General features: G+C 36.7%; 1 protein-coding gene across 1 annotated transcript in view; it reads left to right on the top strand.

Annotated features, from left to right (window-relative positions):
* The first annotated feature begins 708 nt into the window (after window positions 1–708).
* fut8b (fucosyltransferase 8b (alpha (1,6) fucosyltransferase)) overlaps window positions 709–22,877 on the top strand; it is a 111,192-nt gene continuing 89,023 nt past the window's right edge. Inside the window, exon 1 of the mRNA XM_016242855.1 lies at window positions 709–845. The gene's annotated coding sequence lies outside the window, so the exon portion shown is untranslated. The remainder of the gene's footprint in view (window positions 846–22,877) is intronic.

Raw genomic sequence — 22,877 nt, 5'->3', positions numbered from 1 at the left:
TTCTTCATTATTTGCCAAAATTGTTGTTTATTGTTGTATTTACAGTATTTTTTCATTATTATTCTGAATTGTTTTCCTACTTCCCTTAAAGATGAGAAGAAAATATTGTAATGCCATTTTAAGTATGTTGCTCTTAATTACCTGCTTAAATAATAACAATAATAATAATAATTATGATTATATTTATTTATTTATTTGCATATGTAATATTAACCCCCCGTTAAAGAGGAAACAAATGTATGTATTATTTTATTTTTGTAATTTTTTTTACTATGCATAAATAAGAACATTTAAATATGCATAAGAATGTTGCTCTTAAATAATTACTTATTAAATATTTATTTATTTGCAATATCTTCTCTTCCCCTTAAAGAATGTTGTTCTTAAATAATTACCCAGTATAATAATAAAAAATAAATAAATAAATAACAAGTAATCTTTAATATAACAAGTTTCTTCCTAGGGCCCTCAATATAAAAATGTTGATTTCCTCAATTAATAAATTAATAAAGAGCATTAACATTTGTATGAACTAATTACTGCTTCGCAGATCAGTAGTTAGTTAGCTAATAGTAAGAGATGCGATGAAACAGTTCCGTGTTTTCAGTTTTAGATTCTCCACAGACCCCCAGTGACAGAGAGCGGGTCCCGTGAATGATGATCTGCCGGTATGGTCGGTGCGGCACTGACATGCGCAGTGCGCGGCGTTCAGCCAGTGATGCTGCTCGCTGTATGTGTGTGTCCGTCCGCTGATTTCATCTCACACACGCGCTCCTCTCCTCCATCCTTCTGGATCTTCCTCCAGAGCGCATCTTCCTCCGGAGCGGCGGCGGCGGGGTTTTCCGGTACGTGAGTCTGTTTCTGTATGTAAATAAACGCGTTTGCAGCAGCGCGCGCTGGACGCGTCTCAAAGCTAGACGCGCGTGCTGCATGTCTGGAGATAAACATACACGCGGCGTTGAGATGCATGCAACGTTTTTTGCTCATGCACTTAATAGTCAACAACGTTCTTGGGCTTCGTATGGACGTGTTCCAATCCAACAGCAATTTTGGACATAAACACAGACGTGTACCAAGTCAGCGGTAGTTTGGACATCAGAAGTGTGTGAATCATTTTTAAGCAAAATATCAGACGTATTTCATGTGAACATCAGTTTTGGGCATCCTATGTGTGCGTTCAGCATTTTTGGGCATCATAATAGACACTTCCAAGTCAGCAACATTTCCTGACTCTGCGTCTGTGATGCAGTTTACAGGGTTTGAGACACAGCCTGTGTATCAGACGGCCTGTTGCAGTGAATCTCATGTGAATGACATGATGGATAAAACATGTTGATATCTGGAGAAGCTGTTTTAGGGTTTTATTTCAGGACTGTGTGATGTGTGGCTTTTGTTTACAGCCAAATGACTTCATGAGCTGCTGAGAGAATTTACTGTGATTTGCTGTGGTATATGATCACTTGGTTTAGTAAAGTGCAGAAAAAAATAGAGAGAAGACTATCTATCTATCTATCTATCTATCTATCTATCTATCTATCTATCTATCTAAAGCTCTATCTATCTATCTAAAGCTTTTGTTAATTCTTTAGTTAAATTCAACTGATGCATATGCTGTGTGTAATAACTAGTAATGTATTGTGCAGTAATTGTTTACTGTATTTTATTTTGCACCCATTTCTGTGTTTACTTCCATAATGTGACCTATTTAAGAAAAGCAGCAGGGTGAGACTTTATTTTATTTATTAGGAATTGATTGGATCATGAAAATTATGCGTTTCATAGCAGAATGGAAGTCGGTGGTTTGGAAGGTGGAGTTGGAAAGTACAGTATGTGGTATTCATGATGTCAGATGAAAAGTCATTTTAGAGGCAGAGCAAGTTCTTATAATTTGATGAATGATTATGAAGTCAATATTTTTTTTTCTCTTCAGAATGTGACATATGGAAGCCTGTTTCCACCAGCGAATAAAACATGTAAAAAGGTATTTGTGAGTTTTTTGTATCTCACAATTCAGACTGTTTTCTCACAATACTGAGGAAATAAGTCAGAAATGCGAGATATAAACTCAGAAATCTGACATTGTTTCTTGCAATTCCGAGTTATGTCTTGCAATTCTGTTTTTTATTTCTGCCACAAAAAAGGCAATTCTTGTCTTGTAATTCTGACTTTTTTCTTGCAATTGCGAACTTCTCACAATTCTGAGAAAAAAAGTCACAGTTGTGAGATAAAAACTCACAAGAAAAAGTCTGAATGAGATGAAAAGGTTGCAATTTTTTTTCTGTGGCAGAAACAAGCTGCCATACTGACATACTAATAATGATTATTTCAAAACATGAGCATTTAGGGAGAGAATAATTGGGGTTGATTTTGATTTCACAGATCTTTAAAATGAAGTGTTTTGTTCTTCTAAAGACCATTGAAATCTATTGTAAAAAACAGATGTTCTGTTTCATAACATGTGAAGTTAATGAGCTGTGTACTAGTTTAGCCGAAGCCTTTTATTACTCACTGACACCTGCTGGTTACACCTGTCAGATCAACCATTATTGACTATATTGATTGTCTTTGTCTGGATTATGAGACCAGAGTGCATATATCTGTCTCAGAATGGTAGTTTGATTTGATTTTAACACGTGCATTGCTAATGCGTTGATTTGTTAAATGCAAGTCAGTCCGAGAATTGAAAGGAACAAGGCAAACTCTGAGCATTCAGACAGCTAATGAATAATTTGGTGATCTCTTATGAAATGAACCCCACACAAGTACATTTATGATGCAACCATAGACTGTATAAAAACATGGACGTAGTGTCCGTGACGTCACCTGTAGGTTTCTGAAGAGCGATTTTGAAGCGCAAAGTGGGCGGAGCCGGCCGTCGCCATCTTGGCAGCGCGTCACTCCTGGATAATCGGAAATGAGCAAAGAGGCGGGAGCTGGTTGCTGAAACCACACCTACCAAGCGCGATGTCGGTGACAGCAACGGCAATCCACCTGTCACTCAAATGGCCACGCCCTTAATTATGCAGAACTTTAAAGGTGACATCATTCAAATCGGACTTTTCCAGGTTTTAAGTGCTATAAGCAGGTCCCCGGTGCATCTACCAGTCAAGGAAACGTTAAAAAGATTAACCCAGTAACTTTGTTTTGGTTAGCCTTTTTCTGCAAGCGTCTGAGAAAACTAGCGCATCTGATTTCGCTCCCTTGGTGACGTGGGATCTCATTATAATATTACAGCCCCATAATCTGTAAGTTTCCACCCACGGCGCCGTCATTTTTATTTCGCAAGTGACAACGGTGTAGTAGTTCTAATGCCATGGTGAAAGTTTGAGCAAAACATGCTAACTGTTCTGTCTTTGGCTGCACAGATGAGCACAGAACACTATTTACAGTCCCAGCCTCAGAGGAGACAAGAGAGCAGTGGATTTATTGATTTATTTAATGTATATTTCTGCTGCCACACAGATCTAAAATAAACATGCGATTTATTTCCCAGCAGTTTACCTTCACAGACATAACCGACTGTTTTGTAACTCATGTGTGTTTCTGTCAGGACCACTATCGTCAAAGATGAATTAGAAAACCGTATATCAGTAGTTTAAACTCGTATGCTTTAAAACACATAATTTCAGCGTGATTAACATGATAATCAGAACCAAAAAATATGTTTTTTTAGCAGGTCAGAGCTGTAATGGCGCAGCTCTATTCTGGAAAAGGGGGCGGGGAGCAGCAGCTCATTTGCATTTAAAGAGACAGGCCCGAAAAACAGCGTGTTTCTGCTTCCCCTCAAAATAGGCATTTTCAAAATGATATAATAAATGATCTGTGGAGTATTTTGAGCTAAAACTTCACAGACACATGCTGGGGACACCAGAGACTTCTATTACATATTGTAAAAAGGGGCATAATATGTCTCTTTTAAGGCTTAATATAATTTAAAACGGATGAGTTATAAAAAAAAAAATCACCCCCCTCACAGTTGTCATGAAGGGCAAAAAAAGCTATATAGACTAAAATAATTTTTTGTACCAGGCTGTAAACATATTTTCTTCTGCTGTAAATTTGGGCATTTTAACATGGGGAGTCTATGGGACTGACTCCCTTTTGGAGCCAGCCTCTAGCGGCCAGTCGATGAATTGCAGTTTTAGTCACTTCGGTGTTGGCTTCACGAGAGAGACCGGAAGGTTGCCGCTTGGATGCAACCTAAATCTGTTTTGCAGAGGAGACACACTGAACACTGAACACATATACGGTGTATCTGGGAGTTAAAATGTTCTCGAGCACATAATGAGTGAGTCTCTAATGCATCTGAATCTGTGTGGAGATGTAGTTTGCTGCAGAATGTCAGCTGTTTACTCTTAGTAATCTTGTTCGGGATCATAAAAGTCTTCATTATGTTTCCTAATGTCTCCCATAGGTTCAGTAAAATAAGTACAGACTTCTAAAATAATTTGCAGCGAGATGTGAGTGTTTGGAACAAAGCAGCTTTAGAGTGTTATGAATAAGTAAAATACATCTAGACTGAGCGAGGTGGGATTTTACTCAATGTCTCTCTGTTTTTCAGTATTTTCAGACGTCACGTGATGACACAAACAATTCACTGAATCAGAATTTTGAATCAGTTTGATTCAATTCACGGATTGAACTGATTCACTGAGGTGTTAGTAGTCATAGTACTACTATATTTTTCTGTTTTCATTTTAATTTTAAGTTTAAATTTGAGTTAGGCTTATTTTGTTCTGTCTATTTAGTGTTCATTATTATTTTTTCCTTTTATTTTTATTTTTAGTTTAGTTTTTCAGTTTTAGTAAAATAGTAGAAATGTCACCTTGGCAACTCGGACTGAAAATTAATCTCGGTGCATCACGACTATATTCATAATTCTATCAGCAAAATGCATCACACTTTCCACTTCAAACAAGTTTGCATGTCATTATTAAGCACATAAATGAGTATTGGCTGACAGGTTTGTTTATTGACATTTAGTAATTCAGTAATTTCCACAGATGCTGTTTGTGAAGAGCCGCATGCATGTGATGCATTTACACTTCTGAACAGTGTGTGTGTGTGTGTGTGTGGCCGTTTTTCCTTTAGCCAGTCTAACACACCTGTCTGTCACCATTTGAGCGTAATGAACAGCAGTGGCGATGGTTAACTGTAATGGAACGCTCTTGGATGTGTGCTTTGTGCTGTAGGTTGCAGTTACAGATTGAATGTCTTTTATTTAGAGCTTTTTTGTGTACATTCACTCTGTTATTTGTTTTATTTGCTGTCAGTTCTGTCTTATATATTATAGTTCACATGTGCGCGTTGTGGTGCCGTTGGCTCAGGTGTGGATATTTGTCTCCAAAGATGCCTGTAATGATTTTGTTCGGAGCAGGCCTTGGGAAAATTAAATGAAGAATGTAAACGACTGGCGCTTGTGCAGGGAAAGCCCTCCAGGTCAAACGATAGAGGACAGGCTGAGCTGGCTGTGTTTTCTGCTGCTGAAAGATGTGAGGAGTTTGAATCGTGCTGTTAGAGCTGCTGAGTCTAAAGAGTTTGAGCAGAAACTTCAGATACTTGCTGTTGTAGAGCTAAATTAAAGAAATTGTTGTCCTAGAAATGAGAATACTGCCATCATTTGGCTTTCTTTTGTGGAGCATAAAAGATATTTAAAAAAATGTGGCTGTTTTTTCCATCCAGTTGCAATAAATGGGGACTGAGGCTTTCAAACTTCTTAAAAGTGCAAAAACTTCATTAAACTTTCATAAAAGCAGTCCATACAACTTGCGCACTATGTTTCAAGTATTCTGAAGTCATTCGATCAAACAAAGTCATACAAGCTAAGAAAAGTCTTGAGAAGTAGCAACTGCATACATTTTGTGAATGGAGCATTGTTTGAAATTGAATCTTTTCAATGCATCGAGTGATTCAGTAACTGCACAGTTTTTCATGTAAATAAAAAAAACAAAAAACTATTTCAAATCATGCCAAGTATCACCCGAATATATTTTTTCATTTTTTTCTTATAAATTTTAATTGTATTTATGATATTATTTACTGTTCTCACCATGAATATATTTTTTAATGTTTGTTTTATATTATTTAATAATGTATTTAACTATATGCCTTTAACAATATTTATTTATTTAATTAATTGAATGTAATTGCACATATTATTTACTTTGTTCTCACCATTAGAAGAGATGTGACTGAGATGAAAAAAGTAAATAAAATAAAAATGCTTAATATCATTAATTTACAATTAGTATTATTCATATTTTAATTCGATTTTTTACATTTTTCATTTTAATTTTAGTTTAAGTTTTACAAATGTCGTTGTGTGTTTTATTCAGCTTTTTTAAAAAAAAAATTTCAATTATTATTATTATTATTTCAATTAATGGAATGTTTTAATATTGTTTTTCAATAGTTTTAGTTTTTAGTTTCTGGTCTAAACTCTAAATGATAGTGAGTAAGACTTTCATTTCAGTCTGTTCCTCACAAAGCTGCCATATTGCTTCATATAGCTTTCAAATGTACCACTTATTTACTGATTTTTATGCTGCTTTAATGTCATTTTTGAAGACCTATGAATTTTCTTTGAGAGGTCTGTGTCTTTGAATCACTCACACACTCTTGTTTCTACAATTTGATTTAAACCATCAATTAAGTTGCTAATCCTTATTAACTTACTAGTATATTAGTGACTAACTGGAAAAAGTGCAATATGAAACTCCTTGGTTATATCACAACAGCAACAAAGCTGCTCAACTTTTTAAATCTTTAAACTTTTGTTTATTGCATTTGCCATATGCCAACCAAAATAGCACAGAATTTCATTTACACAAAACGAAAGCTGCAGGGAATCATTTTGGAACTGGATCATATTTCCATGAATTAAACTGAAACCAAAGTATTCAAAGATTCACATTGTAGAAAATCTGTCATATGAAGCCATTTAAAGACGCACTGCACACAGTGTCATGCTTGATCTATGAAAGACTTGATCATTAATAACAATTAGGAAGCCTCTAAATATGCGGTACACAATGATTAACATGATTAACCTACTCAGATGCTCATCATTTAGATGGAAAAGCTCTGATTGGGATCTTCATGTTTTCATGTTGGATTCTGGGACCTTTGCTTTACATTTACACTTTGCATTATCGGTCTTATTCTGCACATTTATTTCTGTATTTATTAATTGCTTAAATTAAATAATAAACTATTAAATATACTGTATTCATATGATTTATTTTAGATTAAATTACCAGCAATCACAATAAAACTTTTTCCATATAGAAAATTAGGTTTGTTTGATTAATTTCTTTCAAACTTAAATATTCTTAAATATTCATATTCTTTATTTTAATAAAGATTATTGATTAAGTTATCAGTAACCACAATAAAATCAACATGAACTTGTTTTCCATATGGATTATTAGGTTTGTTTCATTATTTATTTATACTTATTAAATAATAAACTAACAAAAATGCTGTATTCATATTCTTTGATTATTACAGATTAATACATTACCAGTAATCACAATAAAATTAAAATTGCATAACTTTTTTCCATATAGGAAAAAATGAATACATTTTGTTTTATTGTTTTATTTATTTAAAAGTTACATCGAATAATAAACAAATAAATAAACTGCAATTATATTCTTTGTTTAATAAAGCTTAATACCTTACCAGTAATCACAATAAAATTAACATTACGTAACGTTTTTTCCATATGCATTTTTTAATTGTTATTTATTAATTTAATACTTGCATCACAAAAAAAAAGGGTCTTCTTTTCTTTCTAGTGACTAAGTTACATTTCTAGTGACTACATTTTGATTTGTGAATATCATACCTATAGGTAAAATAGTCTTTTCTTCCCAGAGGCCCTCTTCCTTCTGACTTGCCCAATAATCAGCTGTTTTTTCCTACAAACCACAGCAGTTGAAGTTGGTGTAGGTAGTTAACGTTAGGTAGTGTTTCTCCTGTTGCTCCCCTGCACGCTCTTGTTTCTGTGGAATTAGAACAGACACTTACCTCGTTGCCATGGGGTTCCTGATCAAGTCAAGAAGGTTTGTTGTAGCATCAAAACAGAATGTCCCAACATTCCATGACCCGACAAACGCTTCATTTTCCACGAGCAGTTTGTTTGGAGGCTGGTGTTTGTCACGAGCAGCAGATTAGCCGTTTCCCTCGTAATGATGTTAGTGTGAAGCTGAGCTTAATGAATGTGATGCTGTCAGATGCTACACACTCCATTTATAGACACTCTTCTCTTTTTAACTGGCAGAGAAATGTCACTTGACCCCTTTTTATAAACTCAGAGGTTCACGCTGAACTGAAAGAACAGCGATACAGTGCGGTTTATTTATAGATCCAGTTTATTTTCAGGGATTTATAAGAGCATTAAGAGATGCTTTAAATAGCTAAACCACAGCAGTTGAAGTTGGTGTAGGTAGTTAACGTTAGGTAGTGTTTCTCCTGTTGCTCCCCTGCACGCTCTTGTTTCTGTGGAATTAGAACAGACACTTACCTCGTTGCCATGGGGTTCCTAATCAAGTCAAGAAGGTTTGTTGTAGCATCAAAACAGAATGTCCCAACATTCCATGACCCGACAAACGCTTCATTTTCCACGAGCAGTTTGTTTGGAGGCTGGTGTTTGTCACGAGCAGCAGATTAGCCGTTTCCCTCGTAATGATGTTAGTGTGAAGCTGAGCTTAATGAATGTGATGCTGTCAGATGCTACACACTCCATTTATAGACACTCTTCTCTTTTTAACTGGCAGAGAAATGTCACTTGACCCCTTTTTATAAACTCAGAGGTTCACGCTGAACTGAAAGAACAGCGATACAGTGCGGTTTATTTATAGATCCAGTTTATTTTCAGGGATTTATAAGAGCATTAAGAGATGCTTTAAATAGCATCTTTGATTTAACTTCAGTAGCAAAAATTCTGTTAAATTGAAATCTTTTTTTTTAATCGATGAATTGATTCAAAACCGATTCATTTGCATCATTTAACAAATGTTCATGGAAGCATCTGCATGATGTTTTTCATATACATGGAAAAAAAGGTTGTAAATAAGATTATTGGAGTACATACTACAAAAAATACTAATATAGGCTTTTTATGTCAAAATTTTAACTCTGTGTATTACAGATTTTTTGTAATTATTTGTGAAATTTACTGGCAATTTCTGAGTAAAAATTGTTTCAACACCAGGTTTTTTTTCAGTGTAATGAATTGTATTTTTAGTGGAAATATATGTAGGTAAGTTAGTTTTTTATTATTCTAAACAGTCATATTGGTTAGGTTATAGTCTTTATTGCCATTACATATGTTTATACAACAAAATTCTGTTAGCGCAATCAACTTATCAGCATTAAAAGAAATGCAACAATATTGGTGCATATTAATGAAAATGGTCATACTTGTATTTAAAAAAAATGTTTTACAGATTTTTGCTGTGTTTTAGTTTTTGCATTTAGATATTTTGAATCTTTTTACAAAAAGTTTCAATTCATTCTGTTGCGTTTATGATCTAACAACAAACAACAATTATTATAGAATTCATTCATCTAATGTTATAAATATTCAGTTGTTCGTTGTTAATTTATGTTTGTTCATATTACAAAAATATTAATTTATACACCGTAAAATGTTGTAACGTAGTAATGCAAAATGTAAGATTTATTTAACAACTTAAACTGTTATAGAAGTATAGTGCATTATTTATTCATTATTGCAAAGTCTAAGGGAATCTGCTTTGCTAAGTTTGCAGTTTGGTTGAAATGATTCCTCGGAGTAAGGAGAATCACTCTTTAAAGCCATTTCAGAGCAAATATATATAAACATTATAATGAATAGTCAAATAGCTGAGCAATTCATGCTTTACGTCTCGTGATGGTGAGCTGTGAGGTCCTCTGAAAGCACACAAACGCATGTGAAGTTCTCTGCTTGATTTGCAGGTTGAGTCTCAGATCAGCGCCCGTGTTTGTCGTTTTGTTGTCATCACACATGAGTGGCATTTGGACGAGGCTGCGTTCAGTGTGTGTGTGATTGCTGAGAGTGACTGATGTGATTACCGTCAAGTGCTGACACCTGTTACTGAGCACAGCGCTGTGTGTTTGCGCATCTCTGCTCACAGCATGCATCTGAGGAGGAAGAAGATTCATTTAACAGCCCCCAAAAACAACTTCTGAATAATCACAACAACTTCAGCATTGTGCATTATTCAGAACTGAATTGAGATTGCCTTTTAAGTTTGGGGTTGGTAAGACTTTTTCATGTTTTTGAAAGAAGTCTCTGCATTTCTTTAATCAGAAATACAGTAAAATTGTGAACATTATTATTTAAAAGAACAATTTTCTATTTGAATATATTGTAAAATGTAATTTATTTCTGTGATGCGCAGCTGTATTTTCAGCATCATTACTCCAGTCTTCAGTGTCACATGATCCTTCAGAAATCATTTGCTGCTCAAGAAACATTTCTGATTATTATCAGTGTTGAAAACAGTTGTGCTGCTTCATATTTTTGTGGAAACTGATACATTTTATTTTTCAGGATTCACAGATGAACAGCATTTATTTGAAATAGAAAACATTTGTAACATTATAAATGTCTTTACTGTCACTTTTGATCAATTTAATGCATCCTTGCTGATTAAAAGTATGAATTTCTTTCAATAATAATAATAAAAATAAACTTGCTAGTCACAAACTTAGGAACGGTATAGTCTGTATAAGAATGGTTGCAATATAAATGTTGAAACAAAGGTGCATAACTTCACCCAAAAATGAAATTTCTGTCATCATTTACTCAGCCACACATCATTTCAAACCTGTATGACTTTCTCTCTTCACTAGAACACAAAAGGAGATGTTCAGCTGTATCTTTATTTTTGTATTTGGAGTTCTGCATCCACTGGTCACTTTCATTGTATGGAAAAGAGCAGCATCTAAATCTCCTTTTGTGTTCCTGTTGTGAAGAAAATTTTCCAGGATGACATGAAAGTGAGAAAATTATGACAGAATATTTATTTTCTACTCACTATTCTTTTCATTCAAACATATATTAACTCCACACACACACATACACACACACACACACACACACACACACACACAATCAGTCTAAAGCAATAGTCACAACGATGGACGCTGTCTTTAATCTCAGTAATATTTCGTCCTAATGACCTCAACTGTCTTATTTCATCAGTTCGGCTCATATATCGGTTCAAACTCTCCACAGGAACAGAAGAGGAGCAGTAAAGGTGAAGTTCATTTATCGTGTATTATAAGACAATATCAAACGCTGCAGTCAGAAGGACTCTATCAGAAGTGATTGGATCACAGCGGCCTGATCTCTCACATATTGTTCTAACTCTTCATTGGTCCGTCAGGAATGATTCAATAACCTCCAATCTGACATCCAATAACAGCCCTCAGAGAGCACGAGTTACACCATGAAGAGAGTCAAGTCACCTTTATTTATGTAGCACTTTATACAATACTGGTTGTGTCAAAGCAGCTTTACAGTGTTAAACGGGAAAATAGTTTGTCAATAATGCAAGGAGACAATAACAATCAGTCAATTTTTCAGCTAAAGTCAGTTCATTGATGATTCAGTGATGGCATCATCCAGTTCAGCTCTCTTTCAATATTGCATCAAAATAATCACCAAAACATTAAATTAACAGATTATAAATTAGATTCTGACACAGAAATAATTATAATGAACAAGTCAATCCATTGATGAATTGATCAAGCACCAAAACAACAAAGAAAATTCCAAGCAAACAATATTTTAAATCATATTATTACATTAAGCTTACAAAAAACAACTTAAAGGTCCCATATTTTACACCTTTCTGGAGTTTTATTTTAGGTTTTGATGTCCTTAAGTATATATATTTGCGGTATAAGTACCAAAAACCATCTCAATATATTTTTACAGCTCCTTTCTCAGGAGCTCTGCTGAGAACAGGTCGATTTTGGCCTGTCTAATTAATATTCATGATTCTCTCTTCTGATTGGCCTGTTGTTTTCTGAGTGACGCATGGCCAGGCCAACCACAGGTAACTAGGGTCAGCCGACGTCACAGCGCTAGCTGGAGGCAGCGAAACAAAGGGGAAACTGGAGGCGGCCCATTCAAACCAGCGCAGGTTCGGCTACAAAAGGGGCTTAAAATATCTTCTTGTGATGTTAGGTGCCAGAATCGACGTAATACAGCCTCAAATTAGACATTTGATTGCATATCTGCTGCCACTGCCAGAGAAAAACCCGGCTACAGCTGTGGTTAAATGCGATAAAACGAGCAGACTGGACAGAAACGATCGTCAAAAATGCTCGCGTTTGCAACGCACACTTCTTATCAGAAAAGGTTGAATAAAGTATTGTCTTTTGTTGTTATGGGTGCGTCTACAGATTTCTTGCCATATGTTTCTTGCATCGCACGACTAACAGTTATGTTGTGTATGAAATAATGTCTGTGTGCATGTGTATAAACCAACAAACCGATGATTTATATATAATCATTTGTAATTGTTTATACATTGTTATGATTAATTGTGGCTGGAACAATGTAGCTGTAAAAATAGATGCCTGCTGAAATTGAAATGTATATACATCTTCATCATGACTAGATAGACACGGTGAGTTTGTCTTTACTTTACACGCTAGATGTGATCCACCTCATAGTAACAATCCTGTCAGATCGTCCATCCTTTGAGTGAGAGTGTAACTTTACAGGTCGGCCGATCTGGTTTCAAGGTTTAAGTTAACCTTTTCGACACATGTTTCCGTGTTTACATGTTTCCGTGTTGTTGTTGCTCAGCAATGGCATGGACGCGATGTTGTCTGGGGGTTTGGCAAAAGGAGAGTGGGATGGTGGGCTGTGCTCGGACTGAAGGTGGTGACTGTGTAGTCCTGACATCAACTTTTTACGGAAGTCACAACGGTTCATGAAAAATCACAGCTACTTTATGCAGGCTGTGTGCATTTTACTGTGGACTGACTGTTTTGAAATTTATATGGTAGTTACATAGCAGCTAGACCTCAGTTATAATGAAAAAAGCCAGAAAATTTCAGTTTTGACAATATGGGACCTTTAAGTCAAAATCAACATTTAAACCATGTGGAGTCAAGATTTTCAATTTATGGATCCAAAAAGCCTCCCGTTTAAGTAGTATTTGGTCCAAATCACCACATCTCCTCGGTGAAGATATTTTCTCGATTCCTATATAACGTAATGAAGTGATGGCATGATTAAAATCAGTAAAGTGCACTGATAATGGATAATTCATATTTTTACATCTTATAGTACTACGGTGTTCAGCAATGTCCGTTTTAAGTTCTCTAATCGTTTTTCCTACATATGATTTACCACAAGGACAGGTTATGAGATAGATGACCTCTTTGGCTTTACAACTTATTATTCCTTTAATGGGAATCGATTTACCGGTATGTGGGTGTTTAAACGATGTACAACGATACGTATAGTTACATTGATTACACAAACCACAACGGTAGTTACCTTCTGGAATAGGTGTCAATGTAATTTGAGTTGTTATAGATGGAGGAGACAAATCTGATCTCACTAGAAAATCTCTTAAATTACGTCCACGTTTAAACACCATGAGAGGGGGATTATGGAGAGATTCAAGTCTTGCATCAGATTGAAAAATGTGCCAATGTTGGTGAATTATCTTTTTGATTTGCTCTGAGCGTTTAGTGTATTTGGTAGTAAACATAACAGAGAATCTTTTCTTCTTTTTTTCATTAATAAATCCGAACGAGACTTGTCTTAAATTTTTTATTCCACTACTTGAATTTGATTAACCTTATATCCTCTACAATAAAATATTTTTTTATATCAACAAGGTTCTTCCTATATGTAGTAGACAGGATGATTTTAATAAGAACCTTGTTGATATAAAAAAATCTTGTGAACGTGCTCAAGACAGTTGCAATCCGCAATGGTGGATCAGAGGTAAAAAATTATATAAATACTGTTCAGTTTCTTGCACAGACCGATCATTTCGTGTCTTAAGACCTCAATGTATCGTCACGAGCCGCAGGGTTTAATTTGGTTTTGTCTGTGTATATTTGTTTTACTCTTAAAGCCGTGGAGCCCATTGACTGCCATTATATGACTGACAGACTACAACGGTTTGAGTTAAAAATCTTTGTTTGTGATCTACTGAAGAAACAAAGTCACCTACATCTTGGATGCCCTGGGGGTAAGCAGATAAACATCATATTTTCATTTTTGGGTGAACTATCCAATGCAATTAATTCAAATAAACCACTACCGTCTAATTATTGTTTCAGAAATACTGATCAACAATACAGTGGAAGAATTTCATCAGCGTTCATTCATTCTTTGCAAATGCAGCATGTGACTCCAGTAGCTCGAGTGGATCGTTACTCTGATTGGACTGCTGACTTTTGGAAACTCCTTGTTAAAGCTTGTGGAGAGGCGCTGATAGAAGCATCTCTCTCTCTCTCTCTCTCAGTGGAGCTCATTTCCTCTTACAAGAGCTGTACAAACATGACATTCAGCACTAACAGCCCCTAATAAGGCTCATTCAGGCTTCCTGACAGCGCCGGGGCCGCTGGAGTTGTCCGGCGTGTCAGTGCATCGGCAGCTTTCGAGTGGGAGGCCGTGCAGCAAAACCGCCTGCCTGAGGAGAGATATGGCATATTAAGTGTCGTTGTTATGATGGGAAACATGCGGGAGAACAATGTAGATTCCTGCTCGAGTGACACTTTTAACTGTGATGCAGTGGAGAACGGCAGTGACGGCTCATTATACGTGGGCACTAATGAACTAATGTCAAGCGTACGGACGGCTTTATCTCTACTGCTTTGTTAAGACCTCATTATGAAGATATTTGCGTAGAGGTTCAGAGTGCACTTGATATGACAGCAAAACATGAAAGCAATTCAGTCGGGATGCATGTTTGGGTTTGTGTGCATTAGTGCACATGATGACTCAAGTACAGCGTTCATCACAGCTTTCATATGCCCAGATGAGCTGCCAATGTTTTTTTTTTATGGCATACATCTAGTGCACATGATTATGTTACTTGGAAAGATGCATGAAATATGTGTTATCTGATATTGGATATTTCATTGTGCATGCTCTTTTTTTTTACATTAAGATTACCTTTGCCATCAACTTTACATGAAGATAATCTTTAAATACACTAATAATTTCATAATACTGTCAGGTGCAATCATGAGCAAATCAAAATAAATATATATTTTTTTTTAACTGCTGTGATGCTTAAATTCACTTGTAAAATTTTAGGTTTTTAGTGTTGTTTTTCATTTATTTAGACAAAATTATAATTTTTAGATTGGCCTTCATCAAGGCTGTGACATGAAAATTAATATTGGTTTATTGGAATTTTAATATTGCTGTCAGTCTTTTTATTTTTATTTTTTAATATACTATAGTTTTTATACATTTATTTATATTTATATATTATGGTTTATTTGCATATTATATAAATAATTTTATTATATATTACATAAAAGCATTGGTAATTGTTTATATATTATAGTTTATATCAATATTTTGAATTCGCTTTTATTTTTATATGTTCAGTTTTCACTTTAAATTTATTTTAAATTTTTGTATGCTTTTGTCATTTAAAAAAAAAATTATTTTCATCTATTTAGGCAAAATAGTAGCTAAGTTTTATATTGGCATTCATAAATTATGGGCCATAGCTGTCACTATTATACTATATTATACTGTTATATAAATAAACTATTATTATATAATTATATGAATTATTTATATATTATAGTTTATATCAATATTTTGAATTAGATTTTATTTTTATATTTTTCAGTTTTCTATTTGTTTAATTGATTTTTATTTAAGTTTTTGTTCTGTTTTAGTTTTTTTTTACTTCAAGTTAGTGATTTTAGTGCTTCATCTTAAACTTATTTCAGTTAGTTAGTTTAGTTTACTTTTTGTTTTTCATCTAATATTTTTATTTCAGATTTATTTCAGTTAACAAAAATGTATTTAAAAGTTTTAGTTTGACTTAATAACCCTGATAAGTGCATCACTAATAATATTGTTTTTGCCAATTTAAGACAGAATTGCACATTTCCATCATGAATGAAGCAATCTCAGAATGCATTGTGAAGATCTTTTTGAAAATATTAATAGATAGCAGATTGATTGGAGGGGAATGTCAACAACATATGACCATGCAAAACTTGCCAGGTTTTTTTAAATTAATGGTTGTTAGTGTGTTGCTAGGGTGTTCTGGGAGGTTGCTTATTGACTAAAGTCAAAAGAGCCCATTCACAAGTCTCTATGATTTCTGGTCCTTATATGTCTTGATTTGAGGCTCATTCAATTCTAGATCACTGACACTAAATATGTGTAACAGTATTAACGATGATTGCTTTAGCAAACAGCACTAAATACACTGTAAAGCCACAGGCCAAACTTTAATGCAAGCTTTAAGCTAAGGCAGAATGTTACTTTAAAATGTCTTTGATAAGCTCTCGCTGTGCTCATGAACCTAATTATGCAGATTGTCTTGATCCGTATATTTGACGTTTCCAGAAGGCTCTCATCTTACATGTGTTTAAGTAAACAGTGGAAATCGCTGCACGGCAGCACTTACTGTTATTCATCTTCTTAATTCACCCTCAATTCAAAGCGCCGTGTTTGAAAGCTCTTTCACTGTTTTAAGTAACTACGGTTATCCCAGAGTCCCTCTTTCATCTACAGATGAAAAGAGCAAAACGAAAGGCCATCCGCTTTTTACACTTTTAGCTCATTTTTACTCTGCTTTAAAGGGATAGTTCACCCCAAAAATGAAAATTTGCTATCAATTTACTCACCCTCAAGCCATCTGAGATGTAGGTGACTTTTTCTTGTGCAGAACAGGAAAGGATATTTTTAGCTGAGACGTGGTCCTTGGTGATTTATAACATGCATGTCAATGGCTACTGTCACTTTGAGAGTCAAAAAAAGCATATCAAGGAACACAAAAGTAATCCCTGCGACTCCTGATGATATATTGAGGTCTTAGGAAGCGCAATGATCAGTCTGTGCAAGAACTGAACATTATTTAAAATATTATTACCAGAGCCTCAGGCAAACGATCCGGAGTGATGTCCGGTTCACGAATGAATCATTCTTTGGTGAACTAGTTGAACTGATTCACTAAATCGGCCTGAAGCGTCTGAAACGGTTCGCAAGTCGAGCAGCACAGATCTACAAGTTCACAAGATCAACTCAATCAAAACTCACTTTCAAACGCCTGACAGATACTCTGAGTGGAAATTAGCCAAAATAGCGGCATATCAGATTTTATGATGAATGAATCATTCAGCTCTAGATAGGATTGAAATTTTCCTACCGGTTAATCGACATGTGAAAACCCCGCTGGGGCGTTCCCTCTTTTCCTCACTTTTAAATAGCTTGTAAAAGCAGCATGCGCATTTAACTTTCACTTTCAAATAGGGCAATTCGGAGTAAAGGAATTGTTCGTTTTTAGTTTGTTTGAATTTTCCCTCTTTTCCTCGCTTTCCTTCGCTTTTAAATAGCTTAAAAGCGCCGTGCGCATTTTACTTTCACTTTCGAAATAGCGGCAATTCGGGGTAAACAGCTGAGTAAAACTGTGTCATCTGTGCCTGTGGAAGGTTGAACTTTTTCAGTTGATGAAGGATCTACAACCTCTGTTGGGCCTTTTTTCACAATGGAGTCAATGTGATTGTCCCACTTCAGGTCCTGAGAGATGGCGGTGCCCAGGAACCTGAATGACTCTACTGCAGCCACAGTGCTGTTCGTGATGGTGAGTGGGGGGAGTGCAGGGGGGTTTCTCCTAAATTCCACTATAATCTCCACAGTTTTGAGCGTGTTCAGCACCAGGTTGTTGTGATTGCTCCAGACAGCCAGCTGCTCAACTTCTTGTCTGTAAGCAGACTCGTCGTGTCCTGGATGAGACCAATGACTGTGGTCTCATCTGCAAACTTCAGGAGTTTGACAGAGGGGTCTTTAGAGGTGCAGTCATTTGTGTAGAGGCAGAAGAGCATTGGAGAGAGAACACACCCCTGAGTAGCTCCAGTGCTGATGGTGCAGTTATTGGATGTGAGTTTTCCCAGCCTCACTGTCTGTCATGTAGCTGATGATCCACTGACAGATGAGTCAGTTTAATCAGGAGGGTTTCCGGGATTATGGTGTTAAACGAGGAGCTGAAGTCCACAAAGAGGATCCTTGCATAAGTCCCTGATTTGTCCAGAAGGGTGTTGATGGCTGTGTTGTGAGATGGTCAGAGCAAGTGTGGGGTGTGAGACCAGGCTTTTCAAACCTGCAGTAAAACTCATTCAAATGGTCGACTAAAAGTTGATCCTCCACAGTTCTGGGGGATGGGGTTTTGTAGCTGGTGATGGCTTTCATGCCCACACCAGCTGATGGTGAGCTGATGAAGACTAGTTTATTCACTTTATATGCTTTAGACATGTAAAACATCCACGTTTCTCATCATTATTGGGTACTTTAATAATACTAATTTAATAAAAATGTTACGTCATTGCATGATTACGTAAGCTGAATTGAACCAGTTTATTGAAACAATCTGTCCGAAAGAACCAGTTCTCATAAAACAATCGGATTTCCCCGTTTGCCTGAGGCTCTGGATTACAGGTAATAATGTTGCAAATAATGTTCAGTTTCTTGCCCAGATCGATCGTTACACTTCATAAGACCTCTATATATTGTTAGGAGCTATGGGTATTAATTTTGTGTTACCTGATATGCTTTTTTTGACTCTCAAAGTGCCGGTAGCCGTTGGCTAGGGCTGTGCAAAAAATCGAATACGATTTTCATGCACACCTCGTCAGTAAAGGTGCTCCTGTGATTAGTAGTAAATCTCCAGAACGTGCTTTCAGATGGAGCGCATTTACTACACAGAGCCGTAGTTCACTGACAAGCTACGCAAAATCACGTTCAAAATCGCAGGCGATTCATTGCCGATTATGAACGCGATATTGTGTAGCTTGTCATTGCTTGACTTGCATTTTATGAATCATCAAGCACCACGGTTTTAGCTAAAAATCTTTTACTCAAGAAACAAACTCACCTACATCTTGGATGACCTGATAGTGAGTAAATTAACAGCAAATTTTCATTTTTGGGTGAACTATCCCTTTAAGCTTGCTTGCAAGGTTTTTGACACACAGAGGATCTGTTATTATGAACCTTCATGGTCCATGCTTGCTGAAATAACATGAATCATAAACTTGAAGTTGAGCTGTTTAGACTTTGGTCAGTAAGAAGTAACCTACTGTAGTACCCTAAACCATGTGTAAGGGAAACAGGTCAATTTAGCTCAAAGGGAATCATTTAAGATTTTAAAGGGAACTCCACCATTAATATGTAAGGGAATTAGGACAGAATCACTGTTTTACGGCTGATCACGTATACTGTATATAGCAATGGTTAGTTGCTCGAGTCCTTTTAGTGTCATTTAGGTGCATGGAAAGGCATTTTCTGTGCCATTCTGTGAACGCATGAAGACCAGAGATTAAGAGGTCTGTAGGAATCTCTGAAAGTCTGTTCTTTGTCTCCTAGGTGGGGGATGTCAATTCGAAGAGCTTGTGATCACTATCACATGTTTCCATGTGACGGTCACGCTGTGCATCTCTTTTGACCATTATGCTTGATAACTTGCCCCCAAAATTGACAATCTCCTTGGAATTGTCAATAAGTGTTCTTTTGTTTTAATGTTGAAAGCTGTTCTGTGAAAGAGTTTGTTAGCCTTGCTTCAGACTGGCTAGGGTCTGATTTATGACATCCTGTTGTCTTGGACCTCTGTGGAATTTGGACTCCTGTTTCAACCATGTTTTGACCAAATCTTAGATTGTCTGATTCGGTCTGATATCCTACACATGCAAAGACCATGCATTTCTTTAGAGAGTCTAAAAATCAGTTAATATTGTGTCATTGGCCACCACAGACAAGACTTTTGTTTTTTAGCTGCATTGATTTTAAAAGGCTTAGAGAGATTTATTTTGAACTGCTTCCTTGAGCATCTCAGCTGCTGAATGTTCCTGTTCTCCTCTATTTGTCCTTTGTTCACAGTTTTTTAATTAGGCTGCTAGTTTGGATATTTATCAGCACTGAAACCTTCTCTGTGGATAAGAATTGTCTTTAGGATTAGTTGAAGGATGTAGGGTGAGTTTTGTATTAATGTCTGTATCAGATCGTATTGCTAGACTTAACTGGGATTAATTGAGCAACCAGGATCACACACTCAGTGTCTGCGTACAGTATAGAGACTTCTTGAGTCATCTATATGGAAAACTTTCCCACAGAAAGGCTAACGCTCTCTTAAAAATATTAAACATATTTGCCTATTAAAGCAGAAGTTTGTTTTTTCTTTTAAATTCCTAACCATAACCTTTAATTGTGTGAGAATTTTGTTTTCAAAGTCACTTTCAACCTGTAATCTGTTTGAAAAGCCCTTCAAGTCTTCAGGAAATCAAAGTAGACCTGTTTACTGCTTAATAAATCAGCTTGTTCTTGGTTTGATTCATCAGTGCACATTATTCTGAAGAAAAATATATAAATGAGCGTTCAAAAGTTTGGGGTTGGTGCGATTTTATTTTGTTTGGTTGTTTGTTTGTTTTTTAAAGATGTCTCACCAAGGCTGTAATATTGTGAAATATTATTGCAATGTATAATAACTGTTTTCTATTGTAATATGTTTTGTAATGTCATTTATTGATGCAAAGCTGAATTTTGAATTTGAAATGAATTTGAAATTAAATTGACTTTTGGATTCAACAGAAGGATATATCATCATTTAACACCCTAAAGGTTTATATTTTATCGTTAAGAATCTATTTCTTTATGGAGAAAATTCCAAACCTGAATATTGCGCTTTCATACTCAATCACTCAGTGTCACGGCCGGTAAGGGGCACCGTGGAAAAATAGGGTCTGGGTCCAAATGCAGGTGAAAACTTATTTTATTCCCAACAGAAAGGCCGACAAGGCAAAACAAAAACAGGTCTAAGGACGACGAACACCATTACATACACCTAATACAGCCAGCCGAGTGGTGAGTGAGAGGAGAAGATATAGTCAGTGACAACGGGGCACAGCTGAGTGTGAGTGTGATGAGTGAGTGACTGAACAGGTGTGTGGAGTTTGGGGAATTGGTGTAATGAGTGAACAGGTGTATGGGGTTTGGGGAATGGGAGTCCGGGCGATGGCGCCCTCTGGAGGAGAGAGGGAGAACACCAGACGCCAGACCCTGACACTCAGTCACTCCACCATACAACTGACTGATTCTCTTGGTGAAGTCGGCAGTAACCATCCAGAAATCTAGTGATGGGAAGTTCGGATCATTTTACTGACTCGGATCTTTTAATCTCGTTCAGCAAAAAGAACGAATCCTTTAAGTCATTCCGTTCATTTCAGCAGAATATAATTAAAATGTTATAACATCTAATCCAAATTCCCCAACACATCTATTTACGCAAACACTGATCACATTATATAATTATCATTATAAAAATCACATTATATAATGCAACCAAGGCCAAATTATAAGAAACAGAAATGATTAATTCGTTGCTTAGCTAGCTGTGCAGTCCACACCTCACCTCACGAGTCTTCGGGTCATTCGTTCTTTTGTCACATCACATCCCCTTCAGGTTAACGGAAAGCTATACAGTCAGGAAACAGAAATGATTAGTTAATCTCTCAAGACTTCGGGTTTGAGTCATTCATTCATCACGTGACAACCCCATAGACTAGAGGCTATGAAGTCTTTCCCGGAATGAGAAATGATTTCTCCCGAGTCTTCGAGTATGAGTCATTCGTTCTTTTGTCACATGACCACTTCCCAGATCAGTATCTTGTAATGTTATGTTATATTTAGGAATAATCAAAGGGTTCCTCTTCAGGAACTCGAGCTGCGTCGGAAACGCTAGGGGAACGCCTTCTGTGACCATGCTCTGAATAACATGTGAAATCAGTTCAATAGCCGAGCGGGACGTCACGGGCGGGTGACGTCATGACCAGGAAGCTATAAAAACACGTGCGGCGGAGCCAGCGTCAGCTTTCTGTCATTCAGCGAAGTGCTCTGTGTGTGTCAGTCATATTTATTGTTGTCTGTCAATTGTGAAAGTCTATAAGCTCCAGCTATGTCTAAGCTCATGCAAAGACAAAGCATTTCAAGGGCGAGAGCAAGCCACATTGTAGGTTGTGTGTTCCTCCCTGCCCAAAGAAAACGTTATTTCACGAGTGGGGATACACACAGCCTGTGTGTGGTTTGCTTGGGAGCGAAGTTGTTACTGCCTTGCTTCGCTCTCAGAGGGCTCTCTTTGAGGAGGGAGCCCTCACTAGCGTTCCTCGCGGTGCCAGCCCCGCTTTCGCCGAGGCGGAGCGGCGGCTGTGCTCGTGGGTTTCGCGTATGGATCTGCTTCCTAATCACCAGATCCGGCGCCCGCTCTCAGGGTTTCGAAAGCCCGCACTGCGGTCCTTCCCACTGAGGAGAGGGCGCGACGCTCCGCCTGTCTTTCTCCAAGGAGATTGATACAGAGGGCGTCAATGAACTCGCCAGTTGCACAAACATCAGTTACACAAGCATATTATGCCTGATATTATAATGAGCAGCATTAATAGGAAGCGGAGCTCGCGCAGTCGGCTCTCGGGGGACGGATTGTGTTTTTTACGCTGTTAAGCGCTCCGCTCTCGCCGGGCACGCTCCTTGTCTTTCTCCAAGGAGATTGATACAGAGGGCGTCAATGAACTCGCCAGTTGCACAAACATCAGTTACACAAGCATATTATGCCTGATATTATAATGAGCAGCATTAATAGGAAGCGGAGCTC

Source organism: Sinocyclocheilus grahami, unplaced genomic scaffold, assembly GCF_001515645.1.
Source record: "Sinocyclocheilus grahami isolate Dianchi unplaced genomic scaffold, SAMN03320097.WGS_v1.1 scaffold674.1, whole genome shotgun sequence".
In the NCBI taxonomy this organism is placed as follows: domain Eukaryota; kingdom Metazoa; phylum Chordata; class Actinopteri; order Cypriniformes; family Cyprinidae; genus Sinocyclocheilus; species Sinocyclocheilus grahami.
Note: the sequence above shows the minus strand (reverse complement) of the source record. Positions and strands in the feature narration are given on the sequence as shown.